Below are 22,949 nucleotides of genomic sequence, written 5' to 3' on the forward strand. Positions count from 1 at the left end.
TCCAGTTGTTGACAAAATGGTTCAGTTGCCTGATAACAGCTGGGAAGAAACTGTCCCTGAATCTGGAGGTGGACGTTTTCACACTTCTATACCTCTTGCCTGATGGAAGAGGGGAGAAGAGGGTGAAACTCATCCGTGCTTATGCTGATTGCCTTGTCAAGGCAGCGTGAGGTGTAAGTAGAGTCAATGGAAGGGAGGTTGGTGATCTGGGCTGCGTCCACAATTCTTAGCAATTTCTTGCGGTCTTGGATGGAGCTGTTCCCAAACCAAACCGATAAAATATGTTCTACACGTTCTGACATTTCTTTCTTAAACTTCCATTAAGATGTTGCTCAAATTTTCCTCATTTGTACTATGAGCTCCTTATCAGATTCTGTGTCAAATATTGACTGATAATGCTCCAGGACATTTCACTCTTTTAAACAAAACAATATAAATCCAATTTGTTAATAATAAATACATAGACTTAGACAGTGATCTCTGATCCTTAACCTTAGAGATTAGATGTGACATATTAGGTAAAGAAATGCGCAATATTAAGGAGTGTGTATGAAGGAACTGCAGATGCTGGTTTACACCGAAGAGAAAAGGGTCTTCCAAAATGTCACCCATTCGTTCAATCCAGAGATGCTGCCTATTCCGTGGAGTTATTCCAGCATTTTGTGTCTATCTACAGTATTAAGGATCACATCTTGATACAGGTATCGTATGTGCAAAGGGATACTTATGTTCATGGGGTTCATGGGATGATGATGGAGTTACACTTTGCATCAATAAAGAAGAAATAAGGTGTAACACAAATTAATCCAAAAGCAAAGAAACGAATAAATGCTTACATTGAAACTTCTGGGTGTAATTCTAAAAGTAAAATGAAAGATGAAGACAGCATTTGTGTGACATGATGTGCTGATCAGCTGATTTTTTAGGTTCACCATATGGTAAAAGAAAGAGAAATGGCATTAATTTACCTGCAATTTATTTGACTGCAATGAAATCAACACCAATCACACTAACCAACGACGTTCACTTCCACATTAGTCGATCCAGATATCACAAGAAATCACAAGAAATAAGAACATGGCCAGGTTATACGTTCATGTCCTATATTTGTTCACCTAGTCCACTGTGAGAGCAGCTCTCAAATCCACGACATCCATCATGAAGAAAGACAAGGGCAGCAGGTACATGGAAACATAGAAACATAGAAAATAGTTGCAGGATTAGGCCATTTGACCCTTCGAGCCAGCACTGCTATTCAATATCATCATGGCTGATCATCCAAAATCAGTACCCCGTTCCTGCTTTCTCCCCATCTCCCTTGATTCCGTTAGCCCTAAGAGTAATATCTAACTCTCTCTTGATATACATGGAACATCATCCCTGTCGGTTTGCCACCAAGTAATGCAGCATTTGTCTCTTGGACATATGTTGACATTCCTTAATCCTCATTGTTTCCAAATCCTGGAATCTCCTCTGTAAAAACACCAAGGGAGTATCATCTCTACCAGACAAGCTCAGTAATTCAAATAGGTGGCCCAGCACCTAAGGGCAGCATGGTGGTATAGTGGTAGAGATGCTGCCTTAGAGCACCAGAAACCCGCGTTCGATCCTGACTACGGCTGCTGTCTGTACGTAGTTTGTACGTGACCTGCCTGGGTTTTCTCTGGGTGCTCCGGTTTCCTCCCACACTCCAAAGACGTACAGGATTGGCTTTGATAAAATTGTAAATTGTCCCTAGTGTGTGTAGGACAGTGTAAGTATGCTGGGATCGCTGGTTGGCGGGGAATCGGTGAGCCGAAGGGCCTGTTTCCATGCTGTACAACTAAACTGATCACTTCACTAAACTAAACTAAGCAGCACATTTTCAAGGGCAATTCAAACATTGCCCTTTTATAAAATAAAACTTGCAAATCTGTTGAAGCAGAAGATATGAACGACAATGATCATATTTAATGGCAGGACATTTCCCATGTTGCCCACATCTTGAAAAATTAATAAAGAAATATAGTTCCTTCAGCATGTTCTGCCATTTAATATGATCAGAGTTGTTCATATTTTCTACTTCAATTTGACAGATTTGGAGACACAAGAGACTGCAGATGCTGGAATATTGACAGATTAGTAAGGTTTTAAAAAAAAAACACAATAAACATGAAGTGATATCACATTTACTTGGAAAATGCAGCGACATGTTCCTTTCACATCACTTGCAAGATTTTCTCATTTGCCTTGCACCCAAAAAGCATTTTTGAGATGTAGTCCCTGGTGTAATCTTGTAAACTAATGCCCCTGTCCCACTTAGGAAACCTGAACGGAAACCTCTGGAGACTTTGCGCCCCACCCAAGGTTTCCGTGCGGTTCCCGAAGGTTTTTGTCAGTCTCCCTACCTGCTTCCACTACCTGCAACCTCCGGCAACCACCTGCAACCTCCGGGAACCGCACGGAAACCTTGGGTGGGGCGCAAAGCCTCCAGAGGTTTCCGTTCAGGTTTCCTAAGTGGGACAGGGGCATTAGCAGCTACTTTGTGTCCCATGAAAAGGTGATACATTAATGGTGTTTGTTCAGGGATCAGTCCGGTGATAGAGTAATGCACTTAAGAGCTACTACCTCGCAGCTCATTCCTGACCTCCCGTCTTCTCTGGATGAAGTCTGCTTGTTCTGTTGCGATCAGATGGGTTTCCTCATGAAGTCCTGAATTGCCTCCTTCATCGCCAAGATGCGCGAGTTGGTAGGTCGTTGCTAAGTTGTTGACTCGGGGTGGAGAGGTATTGATGGAAATAGGGTGGAATAGGATAGAAGGAAAATTAGTAGGGAACACCCAGCTGGCAAAGACTCAATGTGCTCATAAGGTCATAAGTGATAAGAGCGGAATTAGGCCTTTCGGTCCATCAAGTGTACTCCGCCATTCAATCATGGGTGATCTGCCTCTCCCTCCTAACCCTGCTGCAATAGCTTAGTTCTATGCTGTAAGGAAATGTGGCATTGGCCTGTATTGACAGTGAGAGCAAATCCTCAACTCTCCACAGAAAACATGCACAGTGGCCGTTTATGCCCAGAGACAGTGAAGAGGTCTGTAGTGTGGTGTAACAGTTCAATTCATATCGGCGGGTGAAACCTGACATACTGTAGCCTCTTTTAATAGCATTTCCCCGGCTTGTGAACTCTGCTGCCTGCAGGGAAGAGCACAGCAGGAGGTAAGGATCACCTTCATGATCGTTCCGGTCTCTCAGCGTCCCGACCGAGGCTAGAGAAATATAGTTAGATCAGTGACTTAACGATGGAGGGGGGGGGGGGGGGGGGGGGGGGAAGATGCTATCTCAGGCTCAGTGTTTACTCATGGCCGCGTTCTGTACTTGTGCAAAACTAGCTGTGACTTTGCTCTTGCAATGTTTCCAGGAAAGGAATGAAAGTGGTGGTCAACAAGTGATCACATGGCTGTGTGTGTGTACAACAATGGCAGCCCTTAATGCAACTGTTGATGAAAGGTGACACCCTCGATGTGCCTGCAACAACCTCTCAGATGACATCCGCATGAGGAATATCAGGTGAATACTGAGGCTGTTGCTGCCAGGGGAGATGTCAAAAGGCCAAGACTTACAGACATTCAATTCACGGAATGTTTCACCAAATCAAACAGCAGGATCCAGATATTGCTGTATTGCGTAGCTCAGCCCATATCCCATTAATTAAACATTCTCTCTTTCAACTACTAGCTGGAATATTTTTCATCTCCTAACTTCTTGTAAGTCTAGACACAAAGTACTGCCGTAACTCAGCGGGCCAGGCAGCATCCCTGGGGGAAAAGGATGAATGACATTACTCATTCAGAATCGAGTCTGAAGAAGGGTCCTGACCTGCTGAGTTACTCCAGCACTTTGTGTCTTCCTCCACCGCTGGTCCCTGGCTCCTTCCACCAAGCGAATGTTGAATCCAGTTGACACGCTCAGCCAGGATCCAATGTGATCTAACCTTCTGGACCAGCCTACGATGCAAAGAGCTGCATTCACAAGATGCATGTCAGAGAAAAAGTTGTCAATACTGTAGCTCCTGTTCTCCCAATTATGCTCCCTGAAATTTAACCCTCAAGTTGTTGAATATTGATCAAATACCAAGGCGGCATCCCTGGTATTTAATCTCCCTGTCGGTTTGATCCTGGGCCTGGCCAAGATGCCCATTCACGGGTCCAATTGCAGGTAAATTGATGCCATCTCTCTTTCTTTTGCCATATGGTGGGACGGGGCCCAACGGATCCCACTTGGTCTAGTATGTCAATAAAACTCTCTTGACGTGACTCTTGATGAGGACTACAATCGTAACGAGAGGAAATTATGGTTGAATTGTAGGAAGTCTTGATCGAATCCCACCGAGCGTATCTGGGCAGTACATCTCAGGAATGTATTGGCTATATAGTTGGGTACATTAAGTGGAACGTCAGGACCTAGAGGATTGAGTTGGAAGGCAGGTTGTATTAACTAAATTTGTGTTCTCTTGAGGTTAAATAATTGAGAAGTTATCCAATTGAAGCATTTCACAGGCTAGATATAGAATAATTATTTCCTTTAGTTAGAGAATCAAATCCTAAATTAGAATATGCATTCATCTGGGAAATTTCACTGCATTTTACAACCAATGATCTTAAAGTTTGGTCACTGCTGTAGGAATTGTTCCAAGCAATTGGCGTATGGCAAGGTTCCAAAAATACCTAAGGGGAAAAGCACGCATGCTGTAGTGATGCTGTCTCAGAGATAAATATTGGGTCTGGACTTCAGGGAGTGCGCTCATCTTTGTTGATTAGTGCCATGACAATTTTTTTAAATATGAAATAGCATATGGGGGCCTCACCGTAACAATTTAAGAAGGAGCGTTTACCTCACTTTACTTTAGAGATACAGCGTGGAAACTGGTCCTTTGGCCCATTGAGTCCACGCCGACCAACGATCACACCGGACACTAGCACTATCCAATTCTACAATTGGATAACTTCTCAATAATGCCAATTAACCTACAAAACTGTACGTCTTTGGAGTGTGGGAGGAAATTGGAGCACCCGGAGAAAACCCATGGGGGGAAGATGGGGTGGGGGGGGGGGGGGGGGGGGGAAGATGCTATCTCAGGCTCAGTGTTTACTCATGGCCGTGTTCTGTACTTGTGCAAAACTAGCTGTGACTTTGCTCTTGCAATGTTTCCAGGAAAGGAATGAAAGTGGTGGTCAACAAGTGATCACATGGCTGTGTGTGTGTACAACAATGGCAGCCCTTAATGCAACTGTTGATGAAAGGTGACACCCTCGATGTGCCTGCAACAACCTCTCAGATGACATCCGCATGAGGAATATCAGGTGAATACTGAGGCTGTTGCTGCCAGGGGAGACGGCAAAAGGCCAAGACTTACAAACATTCAATTCACGGAATGTTTCACCAAATCAAACAGCAGGATCCAGAGGTACACAAAATTGCTGGGGAAACTCAGCGGGTGCAGCAGCATCTATGGAGCGAAGGAAATAGGCGACGTTTCGGGCCGAAATCCTTCTTCAGACTGATGGGGGGTGGGGGGGGGGAGAAAGAAGGAAAAGGGGAGGAGGAGGAGCCCGAGGGCAGGTGGATGGGAGGGTGGGAGGAGACAGCTAGAGGGTTAAGGAAGGGGAGGAGACAGCAAGGGCTAGCAAAATTGGGAGAATTCAATGTTAATGCCATACGGACGCAAGGTCCCCAGACGGAATATGAGGTGCTGTTCCTCCAATTTCCGCTGTTGCTCACTCTGGCAATGGAGGAGACCCAGGACAGAGAGGTCGGATTGGGAATGGGAGGGGGAGTTGAAGTGCTGAGCCACCGGGAGTTCAGGTAGGTTATTGCGGACTGAGCGGAGGTGTTCGGCGAAACGATCGCCCAACCTACGCTTGGTCTCCCCGATGTAAATCAGCTGACATCTGGAGCAGCGGATGCAGTAGATGAGGTTGGAGGAGATACAGGTGAACCTTTGTCACACCTGGAACGACTGCTTGGGTCCTTGAATGGAGTCGAGGGGGGAGGTGAAGGGACAGGTGTTGCATTTCTTGCGGTTGCAACGGAAAGTGCCCGGGGAGGGGGTGGTGCAGGAGGGAAGGGAAGAATTTACGAGGGAGTTGCGGAGGGAGCGGTCTTTGCGGAAGGCAGACATGGGGGGAGATGGGAAGATGTGGCGAGTGGTGGGGTCACGTTGGAGGTGGCGGAAATGGCGGAGGATTATGTGTTGTATTTGCCGGCTGGTGGGATGAAAGGTGAGGACCAGTGGGACTCTGCCCTTGTTGCGAGTGCGGGGATGGGGAGAGAGAGCAGTGTTACGGGGTATGGATGAGACCCTGGTGTGAGCCTCATCTATGGTGGCGGAGGGGAATCCCCGTTCCCTGAAGAACGAGGACATTTCCGATGCCCTGGTATGGAATGTCTCATCCTGGGAACAGATGCGGCGTAGGCGGAGGAATTGGGAGTAGGGGATGGAGTCTTTACAGGGGGCAGGGTGGGAAGACGTGTAGTCCAGATAGCCATGTGAGTCAGTGGGTTTGTAATGTATGTCGGTCAGGAGTCTGTCCCCTGCGATGGAGATGGTGAGGTCAAGGAATGGAAGGGAAGTGTCGGAAATCGTCCAGGTGTATTGGAGTGCCGGATGGAAGTTGGTGGTGAAGTGGATGAAGTCAGTCAGTTGTGTGTAGGTGCAGGAGGTGGCCCCAAAGCAGTCGTCAAGGATCCAGAGCTTGCTGTATTGCGTAGCTCAGCCCATATCACATTAATTAAACATTCTCTCTTTGAACTACTAGCTGGAATATTTTTCATCTCCTAACTTCTTGTAAGTCTAGACACAAAGTACTGCCGTAACTCAGCGGGCCAGGCAGCATCCCTGGGGGAAAAGGATGAATGACATTACTCATTCAGAATCGAGTCTGAAGAAGGGTCCTGACCTGCTGAGTTACTCCAGCACTTTGTGTCTTCCTCCACCGCTGGTCCCTGGCTCCTTCCACCAAGCGAATGTTGAATCCAGTTGACACGCTCAGCCAGGATCCAATGTGATCTAACCTTCTGGACCAGCCTACGATGCAAAGAGCTGCATTCACAAGATGCATGTCAGAGAAAAAGTTGTCAATACTGTAGCTCCTGTTCTCCCAATTATGCTCCCTGAAATTTAACCCTCAAGTTGTTGAATATTGATCAAATACCAAGGCGGCATCCCTGGTATTTAATCTCCCTGTCGGTTTGATCCTGGGCCTGGCCAAGATGCCCATTCACGGGTCCAATTGCAGGTAAATTGATGCCATCTCTCTTTCTTTTGCCATATGGTGGGACGGGGCCCAACGGATCCCACTTGGTTTAGTATGTCAATAAAACTCTCTTGACGTGACTCTTGATGAGGACTACAATCGTAACGAGAGGAAATTATGGTTGAATTGTAGGAAGTCTTGATCGAATCCCACCGAGCGTATCTGGGCAGTACATCTCAGGAATGTATTGGCTATATAGCTGGGTACATTAAGTGGAACGTCAGGACCTAGAGGATTGAGTTGGAAGGCAGGTTGTATTAACTAAATTTGTGTTCTCTTGAGGTTAAATAATTGAGAAGTTATCCAATTGAAGCATTTCACAGGCTAGATATAGAATAATTATTTCCTTTAGTCAGAGTTTCGTTGTCTCTGTACTGTACACTGACAATGACAATTAAAATTGAATCTGAATCTGAATCTGAGAAGCAAATCCTAAATTAGAATATGCATTCATCTGGGAAATTTCACTGCATTTTACAACCAATGATCTTAAAGTTTGGTCACTGCTGTAGGAATTGTTCCAAGCAATTGGCGTATGGCAAGGTTCCAAAAATACCTAAGGGGAAAAGCACGCATGCTGTAGTGATGCTGTCTCAGAGATAAATATTGGGTCTGGACTTCAGGGAGTGCGCTCATCTTTGTTGATTAGTGCCATGACAATTTTTTTAAATATGAAATAGCATATGGGGGCCTCACCGTAACAATTTAAGAAGGAGCGTTTACCTCACTTTACTTTAGAGATACAGCGTGGAAACTGGTCCTTTGGCCCATTGAGTCCACGCCGACCAACGATCACCCCGGACACTAGCACTATCCAATTCTACAATTGGATAACTTCTCAATAAAGCCAATTAACCTACAAACCTGTACGTCTTTGGAGTGTGGGAGGAAATTGGAGCACCCGGAGAAAACCCACGCGGTCACAGGTAGAACATACAAACTCTGTATTGACTGCACCCAAAGTCAGGATCGAACCCGGGTCTCTAGAACTGTGAGGCAGCAACTCTACCACTGCACCACCATGCTGCCCTATTTGTACAATCCACTGAACCTGCTGCACCATTCAATGGGATCATAGCTGAAATTCCAGCAACTCCACATTCCAATCCTATTATCAAGTCACTTGATCACCCTGAGTGCTGAACAATGGATATTTTTGAATCCTTGGTTAATTGCTCTCCTGGGGCCTCACCAGAACAATTTAAGAAAGAGGAGCAGGAGTGTTTACTTTACCTTAGACTTTAGACATTCAGCGCAGAAACTAGGCCCCACCAAGTCCGCGCTGACCAACAACAATTAGTTCTATCCTGCACAATAAGGACAATTTACAGAAACCAATTAACCTACAAATCTGCACGACTTTGGTATGTGGGTGGAAACTGGAGCACTGATCTGGCTGGGATCTGATGTTCTCAAAGGTCTTCTACTTCTTTCTGTTTTGGTTCAAATATAACGTACGGCCAAGTAGCTTGAGTGCCTGGAGAGTTGTTGTAGTTTGGAACTGAATCCAGGCAAAAGTATTCCTTTATGTAATTCTGACGGAATAAAGAATCTAAGAAATGAATACCACATCTATGAGAAGTGAGTGTGTGTGCGCATACATGTGTATCTGTCAGTGCTTGTGCACATGTGCTTATGTTAGAAGTCGTACGTGTGGATATCAAAATAGGCTGGTTGTATATATACATATGGAGATGAGGTTAGTGATGTGGGTATTTATGTTGTATGGAAAAATAGCTTAAAGCACAGTGGTGCTTGTATGTTTTTGTGGGTAAGCTTTTTATATGTAGGTTATAGGATGAGTGAGGTCATTGCATTGCTTAGTGTCTGGGAAGGAACTGCAGATGCTGGTTTAAACCGAAGATAGACACAAAAAGCTGGAGTAACTCAGCGGGTCAGACAGCATCTCTGGAGAAAAGGAATGGGTGATGTTTCAGGTCGAGACACTTCTTCAGACTGAATTGAATTGATACTGTTTGTATGTGATTGGGATACGATTGTGTATTGTGCATGACTCGTGTGGGCATCACAGGAAAAGGCTCTTCGGCCCACAATGTCTGTGCCAAACATGACGCCAACTTAAACCAAATGTGGACCGGTGATTTTTTTAGATGTGCAAGCTTTTACAAAAAGTGTATATTTGGTGTGTGTATCCATGTTATTTTGGAAGTGCCTTCATGTGAATATGCAGTTGGATTTAAGATTTCGTCAATGAACAGAGGAAAAGCTGATATTCCATGTCCCAATATAACCATATAACCATATAACCATATAACAATTACAGCACGGAAACAGGCCATCTCGACCCTTCTAGTCCGTGCCGAACACATAATCTCCCCTAGTCCCATATACCTGCGCTCAGACCATAACCCTCCATTCCTTTCCCATCCATATAACTATCCAATTCATTTTTAAATGATAAAAACGAACCTGCCTCCACCACCTTCACTGGAAGCTCATTCCACACAGCTACCACTCTCTGAGTAAAGAAGTTCCCCCTCATGTTACCCCTAAACTTCAGTCCCTTAATTCTCAAGTCATGTCCCCTTGTTTGAATCTTCCCTACTCTCAGTGGGAAAAGCTTTTCCAATGTTTGCACTAAGATGACAATGAGTGACTGACACTGCATTAACTAAACCAGAATGATTTAACATATCACCAGAACACATGGCCAATGTTATATGAGTGTTGAGTGGGAATTCAGGAGGAGCAGGTTGGGAATGTGTCAGAATAGAGCATATTATTTACAGCACATCTCCAATGAGTCCCATTACATCAGCTGTTTATGATTTTATGAAGCAGTTTACACTCCGCAGTAATGGGAACCACAGCTAATTTAAGATGTGGAGTCAAGGTCAGACCGTACATATGCAAAGTGCCTGCATGGTGTGATGGGCCAAATGGCCTCTTTGTATGACTGCATGACAATATGCCACTGTTTAAAATGTACTGAGTGGTATCTGATGTGCTTCCACAAACATATATCTAAGATCCTTCCTAAATAAAATGTATCCCACTCAAACCAGTTCCTTTTGCACCTCTCCCCGTTTTCAGTGAGTGGTGAAGAGGGCTGTAAAATTGGCTGCTGATTCATCGTCACCCAGTTATACCGCGGGTATGATGAGAATGACTCGGGTTTGATAGATACCATTTTGTCACTTCATGCCCTTCATTTCATATGTTCCCACATTCCCTGGGCAAATTTGATCTCAACCTAACATCGTATGTGGGGGCAGGACTTAGGTTCGATGCTACAATCTGCTTCTAGGAACATGGGTAGGCAACGCAGGCACTCAAATCTATTCTGCCAGAAATACACAGCATGTCAGGCCATCTGACAAAGGGTCTACAACCTGAAGTGTTAGCTCTGTTTCACTCCCCATGGATATGACCTGACCAGCATGAAAACACAGAGTCCAGGTTGACCACCGATCACCCATTCACACTAGTTCTATGTTAATCTTCTTTCTCATCCACTCCCTACACATCAGGGGCAATTTCATAGGGGCCAATTAATCCGCAAACTAGCACGTCTTTGGGATGTGGAAGGAAACAGGAGCATGAGATGAAAATCCATGCGGTCACAGGGAGAATGTGCAAGCTGCAGACAGACAGCACTCAAGGTTACAATCAAACCTGGGTCTCTGGCGCTGTGAGGTAATGGCACTACCAGCTGCTCTTATTGCTTTTTGACACTTGTCATAACCCCTTTGCATTATCTCTTATCAACCACTGCTCCATTGTCTATGTAGTAGATGGATATCTCCTTCCTTAGCCTTATCCTTCTTGAAGTCAATTGAAAAGCAACCAGAAATGTTGTTACTATTCTGCATTATTCAAACAGCCATATTTTTCTTCATCACCAACAATTGTCAAGAGTCAAGTCAAGAGCGTTTTATTGTCATGTGTCCCAGATAGAACAAGGAAATTCTTACTTGCTGCAGCAATGATCTTCCCACTGTTTGCTGAGGTAGCCAGACAATTATTCTTCAATTCCTGGCGATTTCAGAGCACTCCAGTTGTTCTTGATTAGTACGGGTGTCAGGGGATATGGGGAGAATGAGGTTGTGAGGGGAAGATAGATCAGCCATGATTGAATGGTGGAGACGACTTGATAGGCCGAATGGCCTAATTCTGCTCCAATAACTTATGAAGGTAGACACAGCGGAGTAACTCAGTGGGTTACAAAAGGAGGAAGACTGACTGAACTTTATTATGTTAAGTTCTATCGTCCTTTTAATTGTGTTGTGTTCTTTTAATTGTATGGCTGCATGGTAACTCAAATATCACTGTACCTTAATTGGTCCACGTGACAATAAATGTGAATTTGAATTTGAATTTGAATTTGGGTGAGGTAGCATCGCTGGAGAGAAGGAATGGGCAATGTTTTGGGTCGAGACCCTTCTTCAGTCTGAGTAACTCAGTTCAACAACTCAGTTACTCCAGCATTTTGTGTCTACCTTTGATTTAAACCAGCATCTGCAGCTCTTTCTTACCTACAACTTATGAGTTGAGACCCACTTTCCTTCGCTTCACACATGTATTTGTATCTTTAATTACATAGCCTGATGGATCAACAAGACCCAGTCAGAGTTGGGTTAATGCTCGGTCACAGGGTCCCAGTGGATGCTGATGGCAATGAATCATTATCTAGATTCCTTACCACTCCCCCACCAACTGCATTCATTTCCACAGGGAAAGGGGAGTCTTGTGATGTTTATGTTTCTTGGATGACTAACACATAACGACAGGCTTCACCCGAGGAACACACAGCAACCTGCCATTTCCAAGCATTTTTTAACCGTAGTTAATAACACGATCCAGAGAGCAAATGGTGAAATCATTGCTGCTCTGCATTTATCCAGCCTTCACCTCTTTCTCACTAATATTCGACAATTAGTCCCTTCTGTACGAACAAAGTGCCACTGATCAGCCACAATTCACTGAAATGATAATCTAATGCAGAGATTTATTTACAGACTAATCTTGGCAACTTTCATGGAGTATATTTCTGGATGTTCGTCACATGACTTCAAGCCCTCCCAGATATCCTGTAATTGGTCACCTGACAGGTTTACCCTCCCTGTCCCCCTCTCTTCCGACAGACAATCAGAAATATAAGATGAATCTCACCGAAAAATAAATGTATGCTTTTATTTAGTATTTAAGTGAAATGTGGCTATTGCAAAGGCAGAATAACTAGCTATTGAACATTAGTGAGAAAGAGCTGAAGACTGAATGCATAGCAACAATTATCTCACAGTTCATTGATCAAACATGATATTCTTCTTGTCTAATTTATGCATAGATAAAAGCATTCAAAGGGAATGTTTTCTAAATGAAGCTTTTTAACGTCCTCACTGGCGTTTCTCCAGAATGCCAGGCAATGTTGCCAGAACTTTAGTCCTTAATTTCCAGAGCTTCCAGCATAATCATGGCGGAGCAGACTCGATGTGCCAAATAGCCTAACTCTGCTCCTATAAGTCTAATGGGCTTATGGTTGGCAACCTTAACGTCTACTCCAAACTATTTATTTTTACATCTGAGGCCACCTGGATTCAGGAAGTACTATATATACTTGCCTCTTTTTCTTCTTTCACAGTCTTCATAAGTTCATAAGTTCATGAGTGATTGGTGGAGAATTAGGCCATTCGGCCCATCAAGTCTCCTCTGCCATTCAATCATGGCTGATCTATCTCTCCCTCCAAACCCCATTCTCCTACCTTATCCCCATAACCCCTGACACCCGTACTAATCAAATGTATGTGGGCAACGCTGCCCACCTCCTTCCCGAGAAGGTGGTTCATGTATTTTTCTTTTTGAGTAGTGATGTACTACAACTGAATTGCTGCCTGGGGCATTTCATGAGGCATTTAGCTTAATGCATTCAGCAAACTTAGGGTATCCATATTAGATTAGATTAGATTAGATATAATTTATGTGGTGTAGAAACTACATTAACCTTATTGCAGTAGTTATCACCCATATGCACCAATTTGACAACGCTTGATTTTTAGTGATAAGGGTTGAAGGATAAATATTGTTCAGGACACTGGTCCTCTTCAGATTACTGCTGTGGATTTGATATGTCCACTCGTGAGGGAAGGTTTTTGGAAGCTCAATTTAACGTCTCATCTGAAAATGCACCATTTCAGAAGTAAACACTGCTGCAGACCCGACTCTTCAGTCTCCAAGTCAGGGACTTCACTACATGAGTCAGGTTTAATGTGTAAGAAGAAACTGCAGATGCTGGTTTACACCGAAGATAGACACTCAGCGAGACAGGCAGCATCTCTGGAGAGAAGGAATGGGTGACGTTTTTGTACATATTAACATAGCCCATGATGAACAATAAAATGCATTGCCAATAAATCAATTTCTGAGAGTTTTCACAGAGAGAAGAATGTTGCTGGTCGATGGTCTGAAGGATCTGAAGAAGGGTCTCGACCCGAAATGTCACCCATTTGTTCCCTCCAGAGATGCTGCCTGTCCCATTGAGTTACTCCAGCATTTTGTGTCTATGGCAGGGTGTGATAGTTTGCAAGGAAATGGATAGAGGATGCTCCCTGGACTTCAGGAGATCATCCTTCAGCATCTATTTCAAATTGTCTTTGGCAACAGTGTTCAAGTCAAGTCACTTTTATTTCTAGAGCACATTTAAAAAACAACTCTCGTTGGCCAAAGTGCATTACATTGGTATAAGAATAGTACAGCAAACAACAGTGGTACCTCGATTAAATACAAACATCACTACATACATATAGCCCTCGCTCAGTGGACGTCAAGAAAGGCTTGGGTGCAGAGATGAGTTTTAAGTCTCGACTTAAAGGAGTCGATGGAGGGGACAGTTCTGATGGGAAGAGGGATGCTGTTCCACAGTCTAGGAGCTGCAACCGCAAAGGCGCGGTCGCCCCTGAGCTAATGCCTAGACCGCGGGATGTTCAGCAACCCCAAGTCGGCCGATCTGAGGGACCTGGAGGTGGAGTTCAGCGGCAATAGAGTCAAGCAGTGTGGAAACAGGCTCTTTGGAGACTCCCCACCTTTCCTAGTCCCACCTGCCCGCATTTGCCCCATATCCCTCTAAACCTTTCCTATCCGTGTATCTGTCAAATGTCTTTTGAATGTTGTTATAGTACCTGCCTCAAGCACCACCTCTGGCAGCTCGTTTCATATGCTCACCACCCACTGTGTGAAAAAGTTGCCCGTCAGGTTCCTATTAAATCTTTCCCCTCTCAATATTCTCCAACTGCCTCCATATCAAACATGGATAAAGATGTTTAACTATTCATGCTTGTGCCGGGTTTCAATAGACCCTGGTTAGATTGAGTTCTGATTAGATTTAGTACTATATTTAAGCAGGCATCAATATTCTAGATCTCATCACATGATATGTGTAGACAGTATCTTGAGCAACATTCTTCTCTCTGTGAAAACTCCCAGAGTTTGATTTATTGGCAATGCATTTTATTGTTCATCATGGGATCTTTTTATATGTACAAAATAGATAAAAAGCAAAGTATTCATTATATTCCAAGGACCATACGATGTCCCTGAGAGATATAAGAAGAAACCATTATTAATGTAAGCCTTTGTAGAATCAAATCAAAACTGAATATTACTCTACTTTTTACACACCATACACTTGCTGATCATATATGGCACAGTTACGGAAGTAACTCCAAAGTTAAGACTGTTTATGCACCAGAACCACAACAATGAAATTCTTACTATCCATAGCTTTACAGGTGTATGAAACACAACATAACAAGACAATGTACAATAGATTGTACACAAAATTGCTGGGGAAACTCAGCGGGTGCAGCAGCATCTATGGAGCGAAGGAAATAGGCGACGTTTCGGGCCGAAACCCTTCTTCAGACAATAGATTATCAGCTTTTCTAGGTAAACTAGACCATTCTGGGTAGAAGACAGGAGAATAGGGTTTTGGAGGGAGAGATAGATCAGCCATGATTGAATGGCGGAGTAGACTTGATGGGCCAAATGGCCTAATTCTGCGCCTATCACATGAACTTATGAGTTGAGACCCACTTTCCGTCACCTCATCCATGTAGTTGTATCTTTAATTACATAGCCTGATGGATCAACAAGACCCAGTCAGAGTTGGGTTAATGCTCGGTCACAGGGTCCCAGTGGATGCTGATGGCAATGAATCATTATCTAGATTTCTTACCACTCCCCCACCAACTGCATTCATTTCCACAGGGAAAACCGAGTCTTGTGATGTTTATGGTACTTGGATGACTAACACAGAACGACAGCCTTCACCCGAGGAACACACAACAACCTGCCATTTCCCAAGCATTTTTTAACCGTAGCCAATAAGACATTCCAGAGAGCAAACAGTGAAACCATTGCTGCTCTGCATTTATCCAGCCTTCACCTCTTTCTCACTAATATTTGATAAGTAGTTTCTTCTATTACAAACAAAGTGCCACTGATCAGCCACAATTCACTGAAATTATAATTTATTATAGTGCAAGCCAAAATACATAATGCAACTTTAGTAGTACAAAGTTCATAGAGACTGTGAGAGAGCTGTGGTTATGAGGGTTGTGCAGCGTGTTTCAAGGGCCTTGTGGTTAATTTGAAATAGCTGTTCATGATTGTGGAGGTAATGGTTCTTGGGCTCCTGTATCTTCTTGCCAATGATAGCAGTGAGATGAGAGTGTGGCCAGGATTTTGCTGCTCGTTGATGATGCAGCGCTTCAACGGTGGGGAGGTCAATACCATGATCGCCGGGCAATGTCCACCATTTACTGCAGCCTCCTTTGTTATTGGGCCTTCAAATGAGCAAACCAGGCCATGATGTCACGTCCATATGCTTTCCACTGCACACCTGTAGAAGTTCAATTGAGTTTTTGGCAACATGCTGAATCTCCTCATCAACTTCTGATGAAATAGACGGTTTGGTGAACCTTCCCTGTAATTGTATCAATGTGCTCGCCCCAGGGCAGATTATCAGAACAGTGTATGCCCAGGATCTTGAAGCTGTTAACCCTCTCCACTGCCATCCTGCCTTTGAAGATGGGAACCAGTCTCTCAGCTTTCTGTACTAAAGTCAACACTCAATTCCTTGGCCATTCTAATGCTGAGAACATGATTATTATTCTCAATATTAGCAACTCACACTTCTCTCTGCAGCCCACAAAAAACAATTCTTTAGAAATGCTATAATCATATCATTTGTAGAACATACAATGTGTGGTCATAGTCATACAGCGTGGAAACAGGCCCTTTGGCCCAACTTGCCCATGCAAACCAACATACCCCATCTGCACAAGTCCCACCTGCCTGCGTTTGGCCCACATTCCTCGAAACCTATCCTATCCATGTACCTTTTTAAAAAGCTGTGATTTCCCCCAATATATTTCCCGATATTTTCAATTTTTTCATCCCGTTCAATATTACACACTTTAGCTTAATTTAGAGATACAGCCTGGAAAAAGGCATTTCGGGCCGAATAAGTTAATGCCAGCTATTGAGCACCCGTTCACACTAGTTCTATTATTCCACTATCTCATCCACTCTCTACACACTTGGGCCGATTTTACAGCAACCAATCAACCTACAAACCAGCTTTGGGATGTGGAAGGAAACCGGAGCACCCGGAGGAATCCTAGGAGGTCATGGGCTACCGTGTAGGAAGGATCTACAGATGCTGGTTTAAACCGAAGATAGACACAAAATGCTGGACAGGCAGCATCTCTGGAGAGAAGGAATGGGTGACCTTTCAGATCGAGGGTCTGAAGAAGGGTCTCGACCCAAAATGTTACCCATTCCTTATCTGCAAAGATGCTGCCTGTCCCGTTAAGTTACTCCAGCATTTTGTGTCTATCTTTGGTCACGGAGAACATGCAAACTTCATACATACACTACCGAAGGCCGGAATTGAACCCAGTTCTCTGGTGCTATGAGGCAGCAGCTCTACCAAGCTGCACCACTATGCCACCTTAACTTCACCAAAACCTTACCCTTTTCACAAGCTCAAAAGGTTTTGGCTTTGACATGTTGTATGGACAAAATAACAAACTTGTTTAGATGCTGCTAAGTTTTAGTTTAAGCTACCTTTGCAGATTTGCACATCATTTTAAATGGAATATCGGAAGCAATGTTGCAATGATTTATACCTTCGACTAGCATCGCAACCGGCTTCGACTAGACCTGCGACTAAAAAATTATCGATTTTTAAAACGGCAACCTATTTTTAGTCGAGGCCGGTTTTAATCATGATGAAAAAATAGCAGCAACCTAGATGAAGCCTCGACCACGCGGAAACCACTTTCGACCATTAGGGAGAGTGACCAAAACCTCCTGTGACCTCGTGAAATGGGTGGTGGGCAAGGACATCAGAGGTTGCTGTTTAGGTCTCCTAAGTGGGACAGGCCCTTAAACCTACTGCGAGTTATCTGGGATTTCATGAACGGCCATTCTACTAAAAAATCAAAAAACACTTTTAGATTTCTCACAAATGTATATATTTCTTTGTCTAACCTCACTTGGAACCAAAAATATGCTGTTGTTGTCCAGTGCAATTGCAGAGAGCTGGGGATGGAGCCCAATCCACACTTCACTGATGCTCAGAAGAAAATCCTTAGCTCTACCGCTGTGCCATTCACATTCCCCTCATTAACGAGAGGCCTCGCAAACCAAGATCACCATTTTGTGGCCAATTACTGTGCAAACAGTGTGAAACTGAATGCTGTCGGCTTTATGTGCTGGATTGAGCAAATGCCAAATTAGCACAGAGGGGAGGTTCCTTCCTCATTATCCGCATCCTTATTATCAAGTTGTTCCATGATCTCAACTCCCAATCTCCAGCTCCACAACCTTCAGACCCTCAGGGTGTACGGAAGGAGCTGCCGGAGGAGGTAGTTGAGGCAGGTATTATCGCAACATTTAAGAAACATTTAGACAGGTGCTTGGATAGGATAGGTTTGGAGGGATATGGGCCAAGCACAGGCAGATGAGATAGTGTAGATGGGGCATGTTGGTTGGCGTGGGCAAGTTGGGCCGAAGGGCCTGTTTCCATGCTGTATGACTCTCTGACTGTAGTGCTCCTCCAATTCTGGCCTCCAGTAAATTCTCCATTTTCACCGCTGTGCCATCAGTGACACTGCGCGCAACTTCCATGGAGCTGAATTATCTCCCGAGTCCTCTCTGCCTCCCTCTCCTTCATTAAAATGTTCCTTAACGACTAGCCCTTTGTGTCATATCTCTTTACTTGACATGGAGTTAAATATTCCTGTGGGGGCGGGTCCAAGAATGGATGATGGCGTTAAAAGTTGTTGCTATAGTTGCCGACTTAAGCTGTTGTGGAAACGAGTGGTACCGGGGCACCACTAATACGGGCCCTGTCCCAAGCAACAGCGGAAGATTCCCAGAAACAGCAGCGGTAGAACTGGAGCAAAATGCTGCTGTGTTGCCTGTTGTTTCGTTGTTTGCTTCTGGTTGCTATCGGGACACCTGTTGTTGTCTGCGTCTTGGTGTTTGTGTTAGCGCTATTTAAAACATCCAATGGGCCCGGTTTAAGCAAGAGGTTGTTGCAGTGTGAGTACATAGAAACAAGACAGCAGATGTGTCAGATCCTGCCAGACTCCGTCACCGCCCCAGGCGCAAATTAGAGCAAGGATACTTTTCCATATTCATCCTCATGCAATCGGATTCCACTTCTACCAAGTGCACGCATTCAATCAAACTCTACAGGTTGAACCCTACAGGTCTGAAGACGGGCCTCGTGCCAACCCGGAACTGCCTCATAGAACTGGGTCCAATTCTGGCCTTGGGTGGTGTATGTGTGGAGTTTGCATGTTCTGCCTATGACCGAAGATGGGCACAAAATGCTGGATTAACTCAGCAGGACAGGCAGCATCTCTGGAGAGAAGGAATGGGTGACGTTTCAGGTCAAGACCCCTCTGAAGACCCATTCCTTCTCTCCAGAGATGCTGCCTGTCCCGTTGAATTACTCCAGCTTTTTGTGTCTATCTTCGGTTTAAACCAGCATCTGCAGTTCCTTCCTACACATTTCATCTACAGGTTGGTTTAGTTTTAGTTTTAGAGATACAATGTGGAAACCCACCGAGTTCATGTTGAACATCGATCACCCGTACACCAGTTTTAAGTTATTTCACTTTTGCATCCTACTTATTATGGGTAATTTTACAGAAGCCAATTAACCTACAAACTTACACGCCTTTGGAATATGTGCTGACTTTTCTTTATCTCGATCAAATTATCCCTCTTCAGCTCCTTCATTGTTCCAACATACTGAGGATACTGAGGCACTGACAGCAATTTGTATTGGAATACCACCAATAACAGTAAAACTGTCCTATGCTGTTTTGCAGGGGGCATCATCAAACAAAATTCAATCTGCCACCGCAGAAGGATATATTAAGACAACTTAAGTAAAGAAGTGGCTTGAAATGAAGATTTTAAAGGAGAGACTTTACATCTTCTGTGGTTGCAGGGGAAGGTACCTGGGGAGGGGATGGTTTGGGTGGGAAGGGATGAGTTAACCAGGGAGTTGCAGAGGATACGGTCTCTGCGGAAGGCGGAAAGATGTGGAGATGGGAAAATGTGGCTAGTGGTGGGATCCTGTTGGAGGTGGCGGAAATTTCGGAGGATTATGTGTTGAATGCGACGGCTGATGGGGTGGAAGGTAAGGACTAGGGGGACTCTGTATCAGTTGCGACTAGGGGGAGGGGGAGCATGGGCAGAGCTGCGGGGTACAGAGGAGACACGAGTGAGGGCCTCATCTATGATGGGAGAGGGGAACCCCCGTTCCCTAAAGAATGAGGACATCTCGGATGTTCTAGTATGGAACGCCTCACCTTGGGCGTAGTTGCGACGTAGACAAAGGAATTGGGAGTAGGGGATAGAGTCTTTGCAGGAAGCAGGCTGGGAAGAAGTGTTGTCGAGATAGTTGTGGGAATCAGTGGGTTTGTAATGGACATCAGTCAATTTCTTGTGATGGAGGCTGTGAGATCAAGAAAGGGGAGGGAGGTGTCAGAGATGGTCCAAGTAAAATAGAATTGGCTTGATTTTTAAAAGTGTTCACATGACATAAAAAGATAGAACATACAGTAGAACAATACAACATGGGAACAGACCTTCCCCAGGCCCTTCAGCCCATAATGACGTGCAATCCCCATCCACTACCTGCCTGTTCATATGCTGTATAAATGCCTCTTAAATGTTGTTACTGTACCTGCTTCCACCAGCTGCCCAGGCAGGGTATTCCAGACACCTACCGCTCATTACGTAAATAAAACATGCCAACAAATCACTTTTAAACTTTCCCCCTTTCATTTTAAAGCTATGCCCTCTAGTATTTGACGCTTCCACCCTGGGGAAAAGACTGGCCATCCAACATATTTATACCTCTCATACATTTATACATATTCGGGTCTTCACTCAGTCTCTGACACTCCAGACAAACCAATCCAAGTCTGTCCAGCCTCGCTTTACAGCTGGTGCTCTCCAAAACGGGCAACATCCCGATGGACATCTTTTGCAAAACATAGACACAAAATGCTGTTGGAACTCAGTGGGTCAGGCAGCATCTCTGGAGAACATGGGTAGGTGACATTTCGGGTCGTCGCCCTTGAACATCTTCTGCACCTTCTCCAAAGCCTCCACATCCTTCCTGCCACACGTTGGCCAGAACCGCACTCAATATCCGAAATGGAGACTAACCAAGATTTTATACTGCCACAATGTGACTTGACAATATCCAATATCCTGATCCATATTCTGCTGTATCCTTTAACAACCTTCCTCGCTATCCACAAGTGCACCAACGTGTATTATTGGCAGTTCAGAGGAGATCTCCAAGACTGCTTTGAGAGAGGTTTAACTGTGAAGAAGAATCATCTAAAATGGGAAGTTTGCTTTGAAGTAGAGGAGGCTGAGGAGAGATGTAACTGAAGTTTGTAAGAGCTCGGATGAATAGACAGGATCGTTTTCCTTTAGCACAGAAAAGGCAATATCCAGCTAATAGAGTTTTAATACAATTAAATAGAAGAATTACAGATACATTGAGGAAGTATGATTTCACCAGAATTATGTTGGGTCTGGAACACTGTCTGAACTGTCAGCTGAGACAAAAACCTTTGATATGTTTAATAAATACTTGGACTAATCTCAACAGCTCGTTTCTAGGTCAGTATGAATATGATGGGCCAAATGGTTTCCTTTTTTATTTTGTCATTCTATGACTCCGAGTTTCAATTATTTAGCCGTCGTTGAACACATGATGTGGAGCTATTTATTGCCTTCTATAATGGAGTAGGGCAAATTGCTTGTGAGTTGACATTGCTTGCAATCCTCTGAGTTCCTAGCGCACCAGTTTCATTTTTTACTGAAACCAATCAACATACAAACCTGTACGCCTTTGGAATGTTGGAGGAAACCACAGCACCCAGAGAAAACCCACACGGGGAGAACGTACAAACTCCGTACAGACAGTGCCCGTAGTCAGGATCGAACACGGGTCTCTGGCGCTGTAAAGGGCCTGTCCCACTTTCACGACTTAATTCAAAACGTCTGCCGAGTTTAAAGGACCTAAAAAAGATTGTGGTAATCTACGAACTCCTACGACCTTCCACGACTATGTTCACGAACTTCTACGAACTCCTACGAGTATGTCTACGAATTCCCACGACTATTTCGATGCCCACCTTACGAGTAAAAAGTTGCAATTTCTTTCATCCCGACCATTTTTTTACTCGTGGGCATTTTTTATCGGGCTGGAAAAAACGTCCCGGCTTACCCGATGCCACGAGTACCTACGGCCAGCATAACGAGCTGCTATGCTATATCTACGAACTCCTACGACCTCCTACAGACTTGTTACGAGCATTCTGCGAGTTTGAATCAAGGGGAAATTCGTGAATTACCTCGTGAAAGTGGGACAGGCCCTTAAAGCAGCAACTCTACCACTGCACCACCATGTTGCCCCTGAGAGTACCAAGAGTGCCATTCTGGAAGTGGGAAATGCAGAATAACAGCTCAGTCTGGTTATGAAGATTTCCACCATTTCCCAATTCTACTTTAAGCAATTGTCTTGTTTCGCTCAATCTAGAATTGGCAACACCAGGTGAATTACTTGGCAAGAGGCCAAAGGACTAGTGAGAATCGCAGTGCTGGGAGATGAAACACCGCTAGAAAGGCTAAAAGGAATTCTATGTACATCTGCGACACTCATTAAAGATACATCAGAATATACCGACAGTCCTTGACCTTAATTGTCTCTCACTTAGGCAGGCTCCGATATCAACACATAAACATAAATGGAAATGATGTGGACTGGCCCAGCTGAAGGTCACATGCACACACTGCCAGGGACACAGGAAGTTTGAAACAGTATTGTGGCATTTTTAAAGCGTGTCTCAAAAGGCCATCTGTTCTGCCCAAGCACTCCCGTCAGCTGAATGCTGATTTAGATTGGGAAACTTTGCACTCTTAAGACTTGGTGCATTTACAAGCAACTCCATTTAAATGTCTGGGCGTTATCTAACTCTAAGAGCCACTTCCATATTCAACATGCCAATTGCACAGCTCCACAGTTACTATAATAACTGTTGCAATTTCTTAAAAAAAAATAACGGCGATGAAATCCTATTTAATCTCAGCCGCT

This window comes from Amblyraja radiata, chromosome 27 (assembly GCF_010909765.2).
Source record: "Amblyraja radiata isolate CabotCenter1 chromosome 27, sAmbRad1.1.pri, whole genome shotgun sequence".
Lineage (NCBI taxonomy): Eukaryota > Metazoa > Chordata > Chondrichthyes > Rajiformes > Rajidae > Amblyraja > Amblyraja radiata.